Raw genomic sequence first — 16,734 nt, forward strand, 5'->3', positions numbered from 1 at the left:
TATATAGAAGCATATAGAGACCTTTACAGGGATATATTTTTTAAAATTTTGTTTAATGTTTATTTATTTTTGAGACAGACACAGACAGAGCATGAGTGGGGAGGGACACAGAGAGAGAGAGAGAGGGGAAACACAGAATCTGAAGCAGGCTTGAGGCTCTGAGCTATCAGCACAAAGCCCAATGCGGGGCTCGAACTCATGGACTGAGAGATCATGAGCCGAAGTTGGTCACTTAACCGACTGAGCCACCCAGGTGCCCCAGGATATATATTTTGTGTGTGTGTGTGTGTGTGTGTGTGTGTGTGTATAAAATCCCTAATATATATATTAAAGCTTTATTTTTGAAAGAAATGTTTTCTATGCTTTATATTAATACACAACATTATAATAGTCTCATATGTATTCATTATTATATAGATCTCTTTTTAAAAATTTTTAATGTTTATTTTTGAGAGAGAGAGAGAGAGAGAGAGAGAGAGAGAGAGAGAGAGAGAAAGAGATACAGAATCTGAAGCAGGCTCCAGGCTCTGAGCTGTCACCACAGAGCCTGACACAGGACTTGAACCCTCAAACATGAGACCATGACCTGAGCCAGTCAGTTGCTTAACTGACTGAGCCACCCAGGTGCCCCTATATAGATCTCTTTTTATTGTAATTATTTGGTCACTTGCTTTCTATGGCCAAATTAACAAATATTGGCCTTATGAAAGGATAGAAATGTATTTGTATTAGAGTGCCATCTCAGCTATACAGACTCTTCATTAGAAGGAATAGAAGGGAGTGGGGGAAAAGTGATTTTTTTCTAAAGAACTCAAGCTTAATACTATAGGTAATCTTTCCAAATTATATTGCATATATTCTGCCTTAGTACATAAATATAAATAATTTAACCCACTTAGCCTTTTGAGCATGAATCATTTTTTGGTGCTCTAATAAAGTAAACCTCTTGGGAGTTATGAAGAGTTATGAAGTTATATAGGTTTGTTTCCTTGATCTAAGGATTATTTATTTTTTTTCCTATTTACCTTCTTATAATTTTCTCTGCCCTCTGCTGTTTATTCTCATTATTTCTTGTCTTGAAATCTCTCTTAACAACCTTCTGACCTGCTTCCAGTCTGCTATTGTATTAGTCAAGTCAGTCTGCTACAACAGAGGATCACAGGCTGGGTGGCTTAAACCATAGAAATTAATTTTCTCACAGTTCTGAGACCCAGAAGCCCAAGATCAAAGTGGTATTTGGTGAGGATTCTCTCTTTGGATTGGAGACAGCTGCCTTCTCTGTGTGTCCTCACATGGCCTTTCTTTTATGTGCACGCAAGGAAAAACAGCTTTGGTGTCTCTTCCTCTTCTCAAAAAGACACTAGTTCTATCAGAATAGAGCCCACTCTTAGGACCTCATTTAACCTTAGTTATGTCCCAAGAGGCCCTATCTCCAAGTACAGTCACATTGGGGTTCAGGGCTCCAACATATGAATTTGGGGGACAGACAAATTCAGTCCATAACAGCTATCCACTCCGTTAAAATTTCATCTTCTATAGTTAAGTCCTACTGAGTAACTGAAGGATGCCAATGGAACGCAGATGACAAGGGTGTTATTATATGTAAAATTAAGTCAATTAGGATGAAGTGGCCTCTACTCCTCTCTCATAAGATAAAATGTATAGGCTTTGTGATAAATGTTTTCACTGCTGCTACTCTGACTTAATTGCTGTGCTACTGATTTCAGATGGTCTTCTATGGTTCAAACTAAACTCATCTGGTCATCAGAAGTGGGGCCATGATTCTATATTTGTTGTGGGTAAGTGTATTTAAAATAGTGTACTTTTTCCCCACTACTGAAAGTAAGAAAGTATAACCTGAGATTCCCAGATGTTATCTTATGGCATGATCTGCAAGAACCCAAATAGATGTGAAATGATTACATTTGCTCTCTTAGAGAATGCTTTTAGTGCATGGTTCAATGTTAATACAATTTGATTATAAATGAAATTTGAACTTTTGAGATCCTAAATTGCAATGATTCAATGTAAAACTTCAATGTTATGAAAATTTCAAGCTGTTTTAGCCAGATTGCTTTCTTTGTGATTTGGTGCTTTGTGTTAAGGAAGATCACCTTGTATGTTAGACTAGATAAGCCAAATAATATAGACCTGGTATTTTTAAGTGAGAAATTCTTAAGACATATGGTGACAGCATCTGGGATCATATCCATACCATTTCAGATGCTTTTATATTTGTTCTGAATACTTGGTCTTAATCTCAAAATGCTGAAGACATATGGACTTACCAGCTGGGCCACCATCAATTGAGACTCTAACATTGTTCACTTTAACAATATATATTTTAAAAAGATAGCATTGCTATTTTTCAACTCCATTTTTTTCCTCCATTATTGCTGCCTCTTTCTAATTCAACAGATTTCCAGGAACACTGGAAGGATAGCAGAAGAATAGTAAGCTAACTTCTCTTCTATCTAGGTTAATCTAGATGTAGTTACAGAATTGTTGTATACTGTTTATACCCTGAAATAAATTAATAGCATGTGTCAATTATATAATGATGCATATATTATAATATATTACATATATAATTCATATACATATAAAGTACAGAAACATAAAATATTTACTCTAATAATATTAAATGTTAAATATAATAATAATAATAAAGATTACTGTATATATACATTGTATGTATATAATTTAATTTTGGATAATAGACCAAGAAAGCACTTCTGTTCTGATTATTCTAGATTGAATTGTGTCCCTCTAAAATTAACTTCCTGAGGTCCTAATCCCGAGTATCTCAGAATGTAAACTTATTTGAAAATAGAGTAGTTGCAGATATAATTACTTAAGATGAAGTCATATGGGAGGGGAGTGGGCCTCCAATCTGACAAGATTCATGTCCTTATACAAAGGGGAAATTTGGACACAAATACACACGAAGAGAACAATACCATGTGAAGATGAAGGCAGAAACTGGGGTGATGCTTCTCCATGCCAGCGAATTCCAAGGCTGTCGCCAAATTGGCAGAAGCTGGGCAGGAGTCATGGAACAAACTCTCACTCGCAGCCGTTAGAGAGAACCAAGTCTGTTGACATCTTGATTCCGATTTCTAGACCCTAGAATTGTGAGACAATAAATTTCTTTTATTTATGCCACCCAGTTGGTAGTATACAGCCCTAAAAAACAAATATACCCTATTTCCTGCCTGCGGTTTTCTTCAGTAGTGGACAAGGCAGACAGAAAGTCTTGAATCTTTGCTTTTCCATTGCCAGTTCTATGATTTAGGCCATGTTATATCAACTACTAACCTCTGTATCAGTCAGGTTATACTAAATTTTACTACACAAACAGTCAACTCCCAAATCTCAGCCCGAAGTAATTACTGTTTGTTTCTGGTTCATACATGCCCACTGAAGGGTCACTTGGAGGCTCCGATCTATTTAATAACCAACCTAAAGCAAGACCCAGGCTGGCAGAGGAGATTTTATTTGGAACATATGTATTCACTCTGGCAGAGGGGAAAGAAACCAATGGTGAGTGTGCCTGGCTTTTCAACAGTCTATCTCCAAAAGACACACATCACTTCTATTCACTTTTCATTGGCAAAAGCAAATCAACCATTGTTTGAATATGAGAGAGTGGAGTAGTACTCAGAAAGAAGAAACAGCACCAAATATCTGTAAACAGTCCCAATGGCCATGTGTCAGGGTTGATATGATCATAAACTACGATTAATTAAATCCTTCATATTTTCATTCAACAATGAGTTCTGTATGCCAGGCACTTTTCCAGAGAGCAACACACAAGACAAAAACCCCCACCTTTAACAAGTTCTCATTTTACTGGAGGAGTTAGTAAAATAAAGAAGAAGGTAAATGTGTAATACAATTTCAGATACTTATAAATGTTACGAAGAAAAGTGAAGGAGGGCAAGCTTACTGAGAGACACTGGAGTAAAAAGTAAGGTCGATATTTTAGGCAATGAGTACAAATTTCCTAGCATGGTCCATAGCAAGTATAGGCACCCAAGAAATGTTTCTTTTCCCCCAGCACCCTAGATCATTGGCATCAACAACAGAAGACTCAAAGTGAATTTTGTGACTATTAAATTATAAAACACAGAAAAGGGATTAAAATGCCCAATTCTGGCAAGGATGCAATGTAACTGATACAAGCATACATTTCTGCTGGCAGTATAAATTCCTTTGGAAAGCAATTTGGCAATGCATTTCATGATCCACTAAATTGCTCATAACCCTGACTCAGTAATTTCATTCCTATGAATCTGTCTCCAAAAGTAATATAATTTAATAATCACAAAGATGATTATTGCAGTGTTATTTGTGATATCAAAAACAACATGAATATGCAGCAATAGGGAAATGGTTAAATGGAGTATGACTTACCAACTATATAGAATATTATGTAGTAATTAAAATGATAATTATGCACATTATGTAGCAATAGGAAAAATGTTTATGATATAATTTTAAAAGGATGCAAATTATACCCTATAATTATGTGATGTAAAAATCATATATGTAAAAAATGCATAAGATTAAAAGAAAACATGGAAAAGTGAAATCTAGAATGCATAAATTTGTACTAATTAAAAAATGTACTTCATTCATTTTGTTACCTTTATCAAATGTTTAACAAGTACTTCTAAAGTATTGTTTAAATAACAGATTCAAAATTATAATTAAAAAAGCCATGGAGAACAATGATTCCCCACTCATTGGATTTGATCTTGACTGAAATCTTAATATCTATGCACTCTAATCTAATAATTGGAAACATCGTCACAACTTAAGGAAGGGGATTATTCTGCTAACATCCAATGAGTAGAGGCTAGGGATATGGCTTAATATCTTACAACATACAGAACAGCTACAGAACAGCTCGCATAACAGAGGATTAGCTGTCATTAATACCCAGGTTAAGAAAATCTGAAACAGGCAGTGGGAAGAATACAAAGTTGACTGTTAAGAAACCCAACTTTTAATTTTATTTTCACTACTCAAATGTTGACCTTGAGGCTAGCCATGTAAATTCTGTCCCTCAATTTACTTATTAGCAAAATGAAAGTAAATATTTATCCTACCTCATGGGACAGTTCTGAGAGTAAAATGAGAGACATAATGTGATAGTGCTTTAAGAAGTTGAAGTGTACCATATAAATTCTATCATTATATGTTTCAAAAATCTCTTTGATTACAAAAAATAAAGGTAGAAACAATTATTCAATGGCTTATGAATAACTGCTTTTGACATTTTTAATTTGTCATGTTTCCCCAGAGAATACTAATGAAAACCATAACAAAATGCTGCCACTTTACCAATACTCTCCAAATAAAATAATCTAGTTTCCTTAATCAATTGTCTGTCCCCATCCAATGTCTTGAATTTCTTCATTGTCATTGGGTTCTTGACTTTAGCTACAAATGTGCCCAAGATCCTCGGTGGATGATCGAGACTCCACTTCAGGTTACCACTTCCACTCTACCATTTACTACTTGTTCCAACCAATTTCTCACCTCCCTTACACTCCACTACCAACTGGTATATATATAACCCATGCGTTTCTTCATTGCAACTGCTCTGCTTCACCTCAACCTCCCTTATGGATTTCTGGTAGCTAAAGAGAATGCCTAGAAGAAATGACACCCCAGTAGGTAGAAACTTCACCCTCATGGAGACAGAGCATAACTCCACACTCCTTAAGTGGGGACTAAGCCAAATGACTTTCATCCAAAGAAGACAGTATGGAAAAAGTGGAAAAAGAGTGACTTTACAGTTAAGAAAGTTGACAAATATTACCTCAGCCTGGTGATCAAAATTAACAGTCCTAAATCATTTTATGGTATTTACCTTTGATTTGATGTGACGAAAATGGCACTTTACCTCTGTGGTCTTCCAAAATCCATTAACCTACTCTAACCATGAGAAAAATATCAACGGATGTCCATCAAGAGACATTCTACAAAATGCTTAATGAGTATTCCTCAAAGCTATCAAGATATCAAAAACAAAATAAGTGTGGAAAACAGTGAAAGCCAAGAGGAGTCTAAGAAGTAGGACAAGTAAATGCAATATGGTATTCTGGATGGGATCTGGAACAGAACAAGGACATGATGTAAGATCTAAGAAAATCAGAATAAAGTATGGACTTCAGTTAACAATGCATTACTATTGGTTCTTTAAGTGTGAAAATGTGCCATACTAATGAAAGATGTTAATTAATTGGGGGCACTTTGGTGGCTTGGTTGGATGAGCGTTGGACTTTGGCTCAGGTCATGATCTCATGGTTCATGAGTTCCAGCCCTGCATCGGGGCTCGGAGCCTGAAGCCTGCTTCTGTGTCTGCCTCTCTCTCTGTCCCTTTCCCTATTCTCTCTCTCTCTCTCTCTCTCTCTCTCTCAAAAAAAAAACAAAACATTAAAAAATTAATAAAAAATAATAAAAATAAAATTAAAAAAATATAATAGGGGAAATTGGGTGTGGGTATATGGGAACCCTCTGTACCATCTTCACAGCTTTTCTGTAAGCCTAGGTATTCTGAAATGAAGTTTAAACTTAAAAATAATGTTTTGTTTTGTTTTAAATTGTTCTCAGAGATTAGTCAGTGCATCTTCTTTGCTGAACTAACTGAAAGTCATAGACAGAAGATGAAATCCACATTCCATACTATTTAGACTTTGACTTCATGTATTGCCTATTACTAGTTATTCAAATTATTTTTTAACGTTTATTTATTTTTGAGAGAGAGAGAGAGAGAGAGAGAGAGAGACAGAGCATGAGTTGGGGAGGGGCAGAGAGAGAGGAGACATAGAATCTGAAGCAGGCTCCAGGCTCCCAGCTGTCAGCACAGAGCCCGACTTGGGGCTTGAACTCATGAACCCTGAGATCATGACCTGAGATGAAGTCAGACACCAGCCAGGCACCCCAAGTTATTCATATTATGAATAATGTTCACTTGGCAGCCTTTCTATGTATATTAGTCTACATATCAATTAAGAACTAGAGATATTTGATTTCTTTAAAAAGAGGAAAAGCTTCATGCTTCTTTAAAGGAACAGAGTTTACTGGGTGGGCTGCAACAAGGTGGATCTGACTGAAGTATGGGGGCTGAGGGAGCAGACATAATGGCTAGTGCTTGTCCAAAATAGAATGCCATTCTGATAGGTAATAATACAGTAACCCCTCAAAAGCAGGGAAATAGAAAATAAGGGGTAATCTAATATGTTAGTCTGTCTCAGAAGAGTCCAATAGAACAGGATTCAAGAGTAATTGTTATGGTAGATATGAACAGGCAGTTGCCAATGAGTAAATCTATCATCAGGGCAATGGTTCAGAAACCACTGAGCTAGGTGGGATATTGGGAGTGTGCCTCTGACATCCTTCTCCTTGGATGTGAATAGGCATGAAAACATGAGCATCAAGACAAGAATTTGATTACCAGTGGAAATATAAGATTAGGATCAGACACCGGGCATGAAGCAGAAACCCAGGTTTATTTAACAAACACAGAGCACTTGCGTGTCAGGCTATTCTAAAGCACTTCAAAAGTATTAATTCACTATATCTTTATAAAGTAAGATAACTTTTCACTACCATTTTATTCTCAATGTCTGGGATGGAACATGGATCATAATAGGCCATTAGTAAATGTGTTTTGTAAGGAAGAAAGGAAAGGAAAGGAGAGGAAGAGAGGAAAACAGAGTAAGAGGGAAGGGAGGGAGGAGAACAAGGGAAAGATGGAAAGGGAGGTAGAGGAAGGGAAAGGAAAGAGAGAAGGAAGAAGGAGCAGATCACTGCCCCTAAAAGTCTGGGTTGAATATCTGAAATATCTCTTGTCCAAATCAAGACTGGTTGTAGGGAATTAAATTTAGCAGAGAATGGAGCACGTGGGGGGGGATTGAGAAGGTTATGGTATCTTTGAGGAGGGGATGGAGAAAACAATAACAAAATGGCTAACATTTATTGATCACTGTGTGCCAGCATTGTGCATGGATTACCCTTACAAGTCACTTTTATTATTAATATTATCACCCATGTTATAAGGAAAGTAACACATTTCATACCTTACTCTAGGTAACACTGGTACTAAGGTTCAATACTGAAACTCAAACCCTAGCTTTATTCTCTGCTCTTACCACTGTGTAAAATCTAGGCTAGGCACAGGCAGATCCTGACAAAGTAGATCAAAGAGTGGGCTCATTTTTGAAGCAATCGTGTTGCCTGTTTTAGGCAATCAGGTCCACTTGTAAGTGTAAGAAGCATGTTTTATGGAGTCAATACAGTCAGCATTTGTGAAAATAAGTCAGAAGGGTGTACAGGGTGACATGGTGTGCAGAAGGGAGGTGTTGGAGGGTGGAGAGGATAGGACAAAAGGCCTTGGCATTTACATCATATAAATCAATATCTGCTTTAAAATCTTGCTGATGACTGTGAAAGGCAGAAGATACTAAACAAACTCTGTGATGTAAGTCAGATATATACAATAGCAAGTAAAATAGCCTATTTTACAAGTCCCTTTATATGGCAGGAATTTTGAGAACAATTCAAACACAATGCACACTTGTACACAATTATTCTCTAGTCCAAAAAAAATGATTTTTGTCCTCAAGCAATACCTTGACCTGGGGGGGGGGGTGCATTTTAATAGTAAAATATTAACTGATCCAAAATTAAAGAGCTCAAAATGTCAGATAGTATAAGGTCCCCTTTAACCCAGTATCAAAAATGTAGGCATTTTATTCAGAGCATTACATCTTTAATAGTCTCAAGATGCATTAATGGGAACAGAATCATGAAGCTCTGGAGATGGCCTGTGCCCTGACTTCTTGTATCCTTGTCCTTGAACTTCAGCTCTTCTCCAATCTTTGTTTCAGCCCCAGAGCTGGGTTGTTAGCCTCACTCTTTTGAACTCGGTGTCAAAATTGTGCTATCTCAGAATCTGGTCTCAGACCAGATTAGTCAAATCCAGCCCAATTTCTTAGTAATTGTTATCAGTGTTGTTCAGTGAAGGCTGTGAAGCAGTATCCAGGCTGTGCAGGCGGGAAAGAATCCAGTGATTGATCAGCAATGTAGACCAGGATGCTGAGGGGAGGACTGGAGAACTATATGCTCTATCTGGCCTCCATGTCCCCTCGAGGCTTCTTTTTCTAGCACAGCCTAGCAAGGACCTATTTGTGTGATTCTCATACACGTACACTGAAAACAATGGATGAGTTCACCAACCCTCTGCCAGCCCTGGAAACCTGCTCTTCTGCACATAGACTGGGAGTTCTCCTTACATCTGTAGAGTGAACCCAAGCCCCTTCTGCCCTGAGCTACCAATTCTCACTTCCATTTGCTTTTGTCAGTGAGATAAGCCTACTCCAAGATCTGCCAAGTGTCCTGGGACATTGGCCTGAAAACTTGCCTATCTCTTGCTATTCTTGCCCTAAACAAATAGGTCAAGATAATACCCTTAAAGGTAGCATTATGATAAATCCCTCTTGGTCCAAGTTGCCAAACTTTATCTCCCACCATCTATAGCCCCTCCCCCAACCCAGACTTTGCTAATCCATCACCAAATGCATTTTCACTGAACCAGGATGCAGCTTCAGAAGCAAGCTTAACTTGGCAACCCAGAGTGGATAGGGAGGGGACCATGTTCTCAGGGCTAGGAATCCGCTGAATCTCTCCTCCCCATTACCAGAGGAGCAAGAATCTCAGCAGTGTGATTTACTCTGATGACATTACGTCAACTATGGGAGGGGAAAATTTAATTCTAGAGACAGACGTAGAAAGCCAGTATATCCTGAGCCATAGCCAGGACTGATCAGACAAAATTGCCCAGAAGACAAAAATTCAAGTTTCTTTCCATGTCTCCCTTTTAGTTTCTTCACAACCCAGGCTGCCTAGAGTCCCTCACCAGGTCCTCCCTGGCATTTTTTGTTTCTTCTAACAACTTGCTCCACTTCAAAACTTAATAAATAATTGTGTCGTTCCTTCAAAAGTAAGCTCTTAGCCTGAGTTCATTTTAGGTACTTGAGAAATGCTGGCTGGCTGTCTGATTGGGGGGTGGGGGCTGGGAGGGCCAAGAAAAAAATGCCCATTAGATACAAGGGGTTCCTCCCAGTAGGTAATGAATTAGAACCTTGTGAGGTTTTGTATAGAAATACGGGGCAGATTGTGACTGCTTGGATAAACCTTACATGTAACAGGGGTATGAAATAGTTAAATAGCAAGTCCCAGCTAGGTGGCACTGTGTTTTAAGTAAATAATTTTTAATGCAACTACAATAAGCTTGCTGGGAAGTTTGCTACACGGATAATGGCTTCCAAATAGTAAGGAGCAATTATTCAAGCTATAGTGCCTCATTAAAACAAATACTGCTTTATGGGCATAAGGTCACCAGATTTAGGAAACTAAAATACAGATGCCCATCTGGCTTTGAATGTCAGACAGACAATGTATAAATTTTAGTATAAGTATGCCCTATGCCATATTTGGGACATATTTACAGAAAAAAAATTTATTGTTTGTCTGAAAATCAAAGTTAACTGTGCAACTTGTATTTTATCTGGCAACTCTATAGGGGCATCTCTTGTATATCTGGCATAGCATTAGTATTAAACACACATTTTCCTGTCTCTTACACCCGTATTCAGATATCCAGCCCTTTACTATGCAATTCCCAAGTTTCCCTGCAAATCTCCAGGGTGCATTTCTTATGTGCTAAAAGTTACTCTATCACACTATATAAAAAGACAGTTGTCTTCTCTCTCACTCTCTCTCTTTCCCTCTCTCTCTCTCTCTCTCTTTTTCATTGTTTTCCTCTTTTGACAGGATGGTCTGGCCACAACATCAAGGCAGTAATGTTGATACCTCACTCCGGTCAGCTGCCACATCATCTCCTGGGTACCATGCTGTTCCTTAGGGGGCTCTGGCATCAACAGGTATCAGCTGAGTGACACCAGGGGCTACAGTGACCTCTGCTGAGGAGCGCCACATCCACCAGGAACCATCTCATCCACCTGACTTCGAAGCCTCTCGGGAGTGTCGTCTCCTGCCAGCTGTGTTGCTACTTAAGTCAAAGCATTGAAGGGGTTCCTGGGTGGCTCAGTCAGTTAAGCATCTGACTTTGGTTCAGATCATGATCTCATAGTCCGTGAGTTCAAGCCCTGTGTCAGGCTCTGTGCTGACAGCTCAGAGCCTGGAGCCTGCTTCAGATTCGGTGTCCCCCTCTCTTTCTGTGTCCCCCTCCCCTGTTTGTGCTCTGTCTCTATCTTTCAAAAATGAATAAACATTTTTTAAAAAAGCATTTAAGCCAGCTGTGTTCTCTGCAGAAATACACAGAAAGACTCTCCAAACCTCTTAGATCTGCATTTTCTCATAGGACCTCAAAACATTTGGCTTGTGTTCCCATATCTTGAAGAGTTGGAAGTTGAAAGTAAATAGCACTTTAAACTTTTTGCTTCCAATTCACCCTGTCCTATTGCCCACCACCAACATAATTCCACATAATTCACAGTAGTCAGATATGAATTCGATATGGGACTGAATTTGGCTTATTCCCACTCTGTGTTCAGAAATCTCTCCTCTGGAATGCCTGGGTGGCTCAGTTGGTTAAGTATCTGACTCTTAACTTTGGCTCAGGTCATGATCCCAGGGTCGTGGGATTGAGCCCTGTGTTGGGCTCAGGGCTGGGCGTGGCGCCTGTTTGAGATTCTCTCTCCTTCTCTCTCTGGGGAAAAAAAAGAGAAACCTCTCTCCTCTCATATACAAGGAGGCATTTGTTACTGGGTGAAGCATGTGTACTTATTCCTTCCGCCCAAATGAATTTTCTCCCAGGAAGCTCCACAATCACACAGAAATGGCCCCTAGGGGTGAATATTTAATCCTTGATTATATTTAATTCTAATACAACCAGGTGAGAGAGCTATTATGTCCCTCATCTTACAATAAGAAATCTGAGATCAGAAATATACCTCAGTCATAATCACTTGCTGCTGTCTGCTTTCACTCTGCTTTTAGAACATATCAAGGTCCTTCTTGCCTTTATATTTGTTGTTTTCATTGTCCAGAAAATAACAAACTCCAGGCTGACTCCTTAACATTCAATTTTAGTCAAGTGTCACCCTCCCAGGAGGCCTTCTCTGACCTGCCTCTCTACAGCAACTTCTCAGCCATTACTCACTCTCCCCCCCTACCACCCTCTGATGCTTCATAGCTCTTACCAATTTGCAGTATCATTTATTTGTTTATTTTTATAATGTATGTTATTTGTCTTCCCAACTAAAATTTAAGCTTCAAGAAAGAAAGAACCTCAAACCTACTTTGTCCCCAGAAGCTAAATAAATATTTGGTGAAATAATAAATCTAAACCTCAAGCTCTAGATGGTACCTCACAATTAAATCTGGGAATAATTATAAAATTCCATTCTTCTTAGCTACTACGAAGATATTTTATAAATATGTAAATACACACATTTGCAAATTTTATAGAGGATATTATAAAGATCAAACAATCTGGTGATATCGTTCAATGTTGAAGAGAAAGAAGAGGAAAATGGCAAATGTGGCTTTTTTTGGCCCCAAATAAAATTTGATCACTTGATAATTTTGCCTTAGATAGGTCCTCATAATAAAATCTACTTAATCTAAGGCAATTGAGAGCCTCTTTTCTACATAACAGTCTTCATACTGAAGACATTTCTGGAAATCTGTCATTGTACTTTTCAAAATAAATAATCCCAAGCCCTTTAGCCTTCTCTTAGGGGTCCTATTGCTTTTCCTTTATTAGATCCAGATATGAAATACTCTGGCACTTGTGACTTTATTTGCAACTAAAATCAAGTACTGCAAACTCAAATGCCTACAAGGCTAGGAAGATAATAAAAATGAATGATCCTTTGGTCTTTGTGTCAATATATTTACATGGTATAAATGAGGGGTGGATGCCTAGATACAGGGCTGGTGGCTGCAATGTGCAGTTCCTGTCAGTTATTGCCATTGACCTTGAGTCGCTGGATCTTCCAATATTTCAAGAGAAACCAGAAATCCAGATTTTTATGAGAAAACTTCTAAACCACTTTAGGCTATATACGCATGTTTGTGTATCCAATGCTAGCAGTTGTTTGTGACTCTAAGATAATGATTCTCTAGTTGTTTTTCTCAAGACACATGCAGCCTTTGGCTCTCTGAGACCTTTAACTATCTATGTTAGGACACATTATTCTACCAGACTGTGGGGGAAGCAACATGTCACATGGCATCCTCGATTAATAATGATTACCGTCCTTTCTCCAAGTTCATGTAAATGCCTGAGGCAGTCCTGGCAATTGACAATACTGAATAATATTAGAATAACCTTGCTTTTCTTCTGAGTTACATATTCACTTTTCTATATTGGGTTTTTTTGTGTTTATTCTTTATTACAGACCTCCCTGCTTTCTTTTTAGTTTATTGGCATTGAACCACCAGTATACCCCAGTCATATCATCAGATAATGATTCTCAATAACCTAATGTATGAAGTGTATTTTTTTTCCTTTAGCATTCTTCCTTAACTAGTATTCTAATGCATTATTTTAATTTGGCCCACTCACTGTACTTGAACAGCATACTATATATTCAATAACTGAACTATAGATTATATGTTAAAATTGTCTCATAAATCCAGCTCTTCCCCTTTACCAAATCAATTCTAGTTAGTTTCATTCCTTCTTACCCATTTCAGTAGGCTTCCAATTATTTCTTTACTTTAAGTTTCATGCCCATTTTGCCATTAACAATGTTGCCCAAATAAATATTCTAAGACTGTGGTTTTACCATAATCAGATAAATGTTCATATCTAATTATCTATCTTTTAATAGTCTCCCCAACAATCTAATATTTAGTCCCAAATCTTCAAAGACCACTTGTTTTCATCCCTGTCTGACTTTGCCAGACCCTTGTACCTTTCAGACTCTGGTCAAACATCTATTGATATCATGCAGAAACACTTGAATATAATATATAATGTGGGTCAGAATGGTGTCTGTGGTCAGGTAACCAAGGAAAAGAAACTAGCTTATAGAAGAACAAAGGGTAACTCTATGCTATAACCAACTTAGATACTCAGGCCTCTGGCCATATACTCGGCTGGAGACCAACCCACACATTAAGCTTGTGAAAAATGCCCTTAGCCATGCACTCAGGTGAGAAAGAGAAAGAAAAAGGAAGAGAGAAAATAAAATTCACTACCCTATAGACCAAAAAAAGGAGAAAAAGCAAAACAAAACAAGTTTACCACTTCGTTCAAAGAGTAAACCTTCAACGAGAGCATAAGAGTAGATATGAATCTGATGTTTCTTCAGGCGGCATCCGTCTCCCCTCCCAGTGAAAGCACTAAGTGTGACCCAGAGCTTAAAGATACAAATTTTCTTACAACCACCAACTTTTTCATCTGGTGCTCAAAGAAGTTGACTCTGGGGCTTTCTGAAAGGTGGTATGTGAATCTCCATTCCAAGGAGCACTCAATGAAAATTTGAAGAATATACAGTTGATGTCTTAATGCCAACTTTAGAACTTACCTTCTATACCTGTACATACCCCAACACTACCACCACCACCAACACTTAAAATGTGGTTTCACTAAATTCATTATTCACAATTTCTGCAACACATTTTTCTAAGACAGAAAGTATGCCATTTAAAAATTTTTTCCTTAGGGAAGAAATTAAAACTCTATTGAAAATATTTAAAAATAACAAAATCATGATTCAGTTCATGATCGAGGAGCTAGTATTAGATTTACCCTCATGTAATAGAAAACTATGCAACGGGAGAAGAGCAAACTGATTTCAAACATTGAAACATGGACAGTATAAGGCTGTGACCCTCGAAAGAAGGAAGGCACATGAGGTCAATTTCCCATTCATGCTGGCTTGTTGTCGGGAGAGATTTCCAAATCATTTCTGAGAAAATTGAAGAAGCAAAGAATTGCTATCTGGCTGGAGGGAGTAAAAAGTAAGTGGGTAAAAGAAATGGTTATTAGGCTTTGGGGATTCTAAGGCATCTGTAATTGTTAGGGCAGGCTCTGGAGAGATGAAACCACTGAGAGGAAGCCTGAGAAATTAGCATAGAGATTCCCCTCTAGTCGTTGGCCAGATTCTAAGCTGTGCTTGTGCAGGGCATGAGTCTGTGAGGATAAGCAAAGAACAGCTGCTGGGGGACTGAGAGGTGAACAGAGATTTCAGAGCCGCGGAGTGCGGGGGAAACATTGGCATTCCCATCCCAGCCAGATGGAGATATGCTGATGAACAACTTGAGCATTCAGTTGAGAACTCAGAAAGCCTATGCCTTAGGATTTAGGACCGCAGCCTAAGATCCTTATTCTTGCAACGTGCTAGGACTAACAGCAAATGAAAGCAAAGGGATCTGCCACGAATTTAACTTTATTTCAGGACAAAACCCCCTCTTCACAGGAAAATGACATCACCTAGAAGCTCTACCAGATATGCAAAAAGCAAGATGACCTGTGAGACCCATTTCAACAGAAAGTTGGCCAATAAAAGATTCATAAATGATTCAAATGTTGAAATTAGCAGTGAAGGAATCGGAAGAGCTGTTATAAATATGGCAAAATTTTTAGTAGAAAATATGGGCAAAATGTATGAACAGATAGAGAGTTTCAGCAAAAAGTTGAAACTCTAGAAGAGGACTGACTGGAAATTTTAGAATTGAAAAGAAAGTCTCTCCAAAACAAAGGATTTATTGAAATATTTAATGGACTTGAGAAAGCAGAAATTTTCATAATCCCAAAGTCAGTGATTTCAATCTATACAAACTATCTAATATGACCCAGAGAGGAAATATAAAAGAACGAAAAATGCAGGCCAAAGTTTCCATACATGTGGACTAATTTCAGACAGTTTAACATACATGCAACTACAGTCCAAATGGAGTTGAGACAGAATATGGAGCAAAACAGAAAATATTTGAAAAGATAATGGCCAAAAATTATCTACATGTGATTAAAAATATCAATCCACAAATTCAAGAAGTACAGCAAATTCCAGGAGAATGAATAAATATAAAAACCACACTGGGGCACATCAGAGTGAAACTTAAGCATATCAAAGACAAAGAAGAAAATCTTAAAACCAGCAAGGGACAAAAAACATATTATATTCATGAGTACACCAATAAATATGATGCTCTCTTCTCATCAGAAAGAAATGGAAGCCAAAAGAAAATGGAATGACATCTTTATTGACATATTCAAGGACTTAGAATCATATATCCAGCAAAAATATGTATCCAAAAATGAAAGCAAAATAAAGATGTTTCAGATAAACAGGTGCTTAATGCCTTCGACATTAGCAAAGTCACACCACACAAATAAAAAGGAAGTTCTTGGGTTAAAGAGAAATGTTCCTAGATAAAGTCTGGACCTATAGGAAGTAATGAAGATCACCGAAGGTGGTAAATATGAGGGCAAATATAAAAGGTTAAATTTAATTTTTTTTTCCCAAAAGAACATGTAACAGATGCAAAGAGCAAGATAGTAAGTTTGAACACAACCATATCAATAATTACAATAACTCTAGGTAGACTCAACCACTCTATTTAAAAGACTTGCCAGGGGGGCTTGGGTGGCTCAGTTGGTTAAGCACCGGACTGATCTCTGCTCAGGTCATGATCTCACAGTTTGTGAGATCGAGAGTCACATCGGGCTCTGCACTGACC

At 37.9% G+C, this 16,734-nt stretch overlaps 1 long non-coding RNA gene across 1 annotated transcript in view; it reads right to left on the minus strand.

Annotated features, from left to right (window-relative positions):
• The window catches only part of LOC125912367 (uncharacterized), a 39,758-nt gene extending 36,641 nt beyond the window's left edge, over positions 1-3,117 (minus strand). The window contains exon 1 of the long non-coding RNA XR_007454684.1: positions 2,961-3,117. This is a non-coding gene — a long non-coding RNA (uncharacterized LOC125912367). The remainder of the gene's footprint in view (positions 1-2,960) is intronic.
• Between the last annotated feature and the right edge of the window lie 13,617 nt (positions 3,118-16,734).

This window comes from Panthera uncia, assembly GCF_023721935.1.
Source record: "Panthera uncia isolate 11264 chromosome C1 unlocalized genomic scaffold, Puncia_PCG_1.0 HiC_scaffold_4, whole genome shotgun sequence".
NCBI lineage: Eukaryota > Metazoa > Chordata > Mammalia > Carnivora > Felidae > Panthera > Panthera uncia.